The following is a 4655-nucleotide window of genomic DNA, read 5'->3' as shown; positions in this document are numbered from 1 at the left end:
AAGGAATGAAAGTCTTCCGACGTCTGGGGTCGTCGGTTCGAATCCCACTCCTGACAAAATTTGTCTTTAAGCGTTCAATCGAGGCGACGTTGTTTCTGTAAACAAACCCTGGGTTGTTGAGGTGGATTAGAAAAACTGTTGGAGGATAAGATTATGTTGTTGACACTGTTCATCGTATTGCAACAGGTCACCGTACACCGAATTCTGAGTGAGTGATTTATTCAGAAAAAACAATTCACGGTGAAGCATCTCGTCCCGAAACGCCGACTGCTTACGCTTTTCCACAGATGCTGCCTGGTCTGCTGAGCTCTTCCTGGCATACTCAGCTATTCAATATAGAAAAGTTTCTGAAGTGAAATCATTGGTTGTCAGATTATTTAATGGATGGGTATGTGAGCGTACATTATCACCTGTTGATGAAAGGTCTGATTGCTGATGGGTAGTAACTGTTCTTGAACGTGGTGGTGCGAGTCCTGAGTCTCCTGTACCATCTACTCGATGGCAGCAGCGCAAAAAGAGCATGGCAGGATGGTGACGACCTCTGACGGTGGATGCTGTTTTCCGATTACATTGTTTTATGTGGATCTGCTTAATGTTTGCGAGTGATTTCCCGTGATGGACTGAGCCGAATTCACTAACTTTTTAAAGATTTTCCTTCAAAGGTATGGTATTTCCGTACCACGTCTTGTTGCGGACAGACAATATACTCTCTACGACACATCTATAGAAGCTCATCAAGGTTTTTGATGTCATGCTGAATCTCCGCAGTCTCCTAAGAAAGCAGAGGAAAGAGTTATACCAACAATTTAAAGTTAAATACGCGCCCCGCCTCTGATCCTCCAAGGAGAACTAGCTCAAAAACCTTTGGTTTTCCCTCTGCTGAAGACAACAATCAGTCCGTCTTGCCGACATAGAGTGATAGTGTGTTGGCACATCTTGTTTAAAACGATCCCCTCTTGGTTGAAATGTATGCCCTAAGAGGGGATCGTTTTAAGACATGTAAACCCTGGAGCGGAGATAATTTCTGCTGCTCTACCAATATCTATGCCTGAAAATCTAAGAAACGTCTGTCAGATCCCCCTTCATCTCCGATGCTCCAGAGAAAAAGAACAAGTTTGACTAAACTCTCGTTATTGCACAAACCGTCTAATTCAGGTAGCATCTTGGTGATGCTCTTCTGCACACTCTCCGAATCCGCGTCATCCTTTCTCTGGAGGATGGCCTGAACGGAGTGCAGCACAATTCCAGTGCTGTGATGCTGTACGCTCTGATTCCGCACATGCTCGGCAACCTGACAAAATGCATCCCGTCCATATTCATTTAAAATCCCAGGATATAGAGTGTGTTTATATGTACACCCGCTCAACAAAACAGTCAGTCAGAATATTCCGAAATACAGCTGTTTATCTGGCATGTGGAGAGAGTACTGCAGGGGCTGTCAGGGTGGCCGAGTGGTCTAATGCGCCTGACTTAATTCGAGCAAGTCGCTTCCTAGTAAACGCGAGTGTTCTGGTCTCCACCTGGAGGCGTGGGTTCGAGCCCCACTCCTGACAAATACTCTGTTTTTCACTTGCTGTTTTTATAATGCAATCACTGTAATTTTACTGAGCGACCAAAGCGTGGACTGTTTGGGAGTATGAGAAAGAAGCAATTAAGATAATATGATAGGGAACGAATGTTGTACCTACATCCCTGATATTTCAGAAAATATAACTGACTTGAACCAGCACGTACTGGAAAAGGTTGTGGAGATGAGGAAGATGGGAGAACAATTTGAAAACATTTAATGGCGGAGGATACCGGTGGGAAGGGCTATGGGAATGCTTTCCCGGATCGGGAAAATAGATCATGCATGGAATTATAATAGTGACTGTGGTATGTATTTTGGGGTGTTGTGTATGTGGGTTCTTGAGGATGGGCTGTAGTCAGTTGATAAAAGGGACTTCGACCAGCCCTAAGGTACCGGTGGTGTCCCAGTGTCCTAGTCCAAGTACACCGATGGGGCGAAAAGTTCTACCCTGCAAAGTAAAGACCCTTCCCCTATGTATATGAACCCGCTTATGAGGAAGTGGAGGAATTACCATGTGAGGATTGTTGATCTGGAAAAGATCAACAAGGAGAACTGTTGAAGAAATATTGTTATTAGCCAGATACTAAGGGGTTAAAGAGTTTTTTTTTTTTACACAGCAGCCTTCAACTCCTCCTGGACTGAGTGATGTTCTGTTTCTTCTATACTTGAACTGTGTAACTGTTCTCGCTTCAAGGCTGCAGGTAGAAGTAGCTTCCAATAGATAAGGAAAATAGTAACCTGATTATATAATTTTGTACTGTGCTGAGACATGATTATTGAGTAAAGGAATTATCTGCTTGCATTCTGTATTTCACAAACATGCTTGGAAGCTTTTGATAGCATACACTATGTCTGCACAATGAGAAAAGTCTGTGTACTTGGGGAGAGTCTCAAGAACTCTGCTGTAAGAGGTTGAGCGCTCCATAATACGTATCATGTTATAATAAAGACTTTCAAAAGCGATCTCCCTTCGTGCCCGAGTAATACCTTTTCCGCAAATTTGACAAAGTGACGTAAGGTTTGAGTGCCCATTTAGGAATCGGATGTTAGAGGGTAAGAAGCTGTTCCTGAATCGCCGAGTGTTTGTCTTCAGGCTTCTGTACCTACTACCTGAGGGGAACAGTTGTAGAATTTCACAACACATGCCGGTGATATTAAAACCGATTCTGATTCTTGTGAAAGGGATTCTTGATCAGCGTGGTGAGTAGGCTCAGTAATTGTAAATGATGTTGAGTCCAGATGAGAGAGGTGTGGCAATTTCTGAAGTCATAGTAGAGACGGACTTAGTGATCATAGTACAGTCTGCCACAGAAACTTTCCTCCCTCCATTGACTCCGGCTGCATTTCCTGCTGCCCTCGGAAAGCAGTTAACATAATCAAAATACCTTTCCCGCTCCTATCATTCCTTCTTCTCACACCTTCCATTGGGCAGCAGACATAAAGGAGTGAGAACACACATTCAGCAGTATCAAGGACAACATCGGTCCTACTGTAACGGCACCTACAGAAAGTATTCAAACCCAACTTCAAAGTTTTCATGCTTTTTTTTACACCATTAATCCACACTGGTTTAATTTTGTTTTGCACTGAATAACAGAAGGACTATTTCGTGTCAAAATGAGAATGAAATCTACAAAGTGATAAAAAATCCATTCAATGTGTATTCACCCCCTTTAGTATGACACACCAAATCATCACTGGTGCAGCCAATTGGTTTTAGAATTCCTATAATTAGTTAAATGGAGTTCACTGTGTGCAGTCAGGATGTTTCAATTACACCGGGACCATTCCCTGTTGCGTCAATGTCCTGGCAAAAGCTGCACCAAGAAGACAAAAGAACACTCCAAGCAACTCGGTGACAAGGTTATTGAAAATAAAAAAAAAAGCTGAAGCACCCAGACAACAGTTGTGTGTGCAGTCTCTCCCATCTCGCCACTGAAGTTTGTAACTGGCGCGGCCCGGCAGCAGCGGCCTTTCGGACCTGGTGTTACTTTAATTTAATTTTCAAATTTAAGTTTAATACTCAATTTTCGATTAGGGTACATGGATAACAGAGCGGCTATCTACCATCGCCAGCTACCACTACAATACAGAGATCGCCCAAAAACAAACCTCCACAAAGATCTGCTGGCTGAATTACGCGACGTCGGCTTGCTGAGGGGAACGGGCCTAAATTCCGCGGACTCCCCAGATGCTGGTAACCGGAGATGGAGACATCGTAACCGATGTGCGAGAAAGCGGAAGCGAGGCAAGCAGGCAGGGGTCCGAACCAGGCAAAAAGCGAACCCGAGCCGGCCGGCTCTCCCGTCCATTCTGTTTTCTAATGTTCGCTCCCTGGACAATAAAGTGGACTACATCCGACTTCAACGAAATACTCTGCGGGAGTACAGAGTCTGCTCTGCGTTTGTTTTCACAGAGACATGGCTCACTCATGGAATTTCGGACCCTGCCATTCAGCTACACGGGCTCTCCTTATTTCGAGCGGACACGGATGCAGCTCTCTCCGGTAAGACTCGCGGTGGTGGTGTGTGTATTTACATCAACACGGAATGGTGTAAGAACTCTGTGCTGGATTCCAGACACTGCTCTTCGCAAGTGGGGTTTGTGGCTGTTAGATGCAGACCATTTTATTTACCATGAGAATTCACCTTTGGTCTACATTCCTAATGCTAAGGAGGCGCTCTGTGAACTGTACGGGGCTATTAGTGAACTGCAGAGCGCACACCCCGGTGGACAGTTTATTGTCGCCGGTGGCTTTAACCACATGAACCTTAAGTCAGTGCTCCCCAAATTCCATCAGTATGTGGACTTTGTAACGGGGGGAGTGGGGCTCGTTGGACCTTGCTTATACAAACATCACCGACGCGTACCGGGTAGAGCCCCGCCCCCAGCTCGGTTACTCAAACCTCATTTATATTATGCTAATCCCAGCATACAGAACGCTCGTCAGACGCTCCAGACCAGTTCAGAAGCAGGTGTAAACCTGGCCAGCAGGAGCCATCTCTGCTCTTCAAGACTGCTTTGAGCACACTGACTGGAACATCTTTAGGGAGGCTGCAACTGAAGGCGACTCTACCAGCTTAGA

General features: G+C 45.1%; 1 non-coding gene across 1 annotated transcript; it reads left to right on the top strand.

The window, feature by feature from the left end:
- Positions 1–1437: 1437 nt before the first annotated feature.
- On the top strand, positions 1438–1553 carry trnal-uaa (transfer RNA leucine (anticodon UAA)). The gene is made up of 2 exons: positions 1438–1475; positions 1508–1553. It is a non-coding gene; the product is annotated as a tRNA-Leu (tRNA).
- The last annotated feature ends 3102 nt before the right edge of the window (positions 1554–4655 follow it).

Source organism: Hemitrygon akajei, unplaced genomic scaffold (assembly GCF_048418815.1).
Source record: "Hemitrygon akajei unplaced genomic scaffold, sHemAka1.3 Scf000066, whole genome shotgun sequence".
Classification (NCBI taxonomy): domain Eukaryota; kingdom Metazoa; phylum Chordata; class Chondrichthyes; order Myliobatiformes; family Dasyatidae; genus Hemitrygon; species Hemitrygon akajei.
This window is presented reverse-complemented; position numbering and strand designations above follow the sequence as displayed.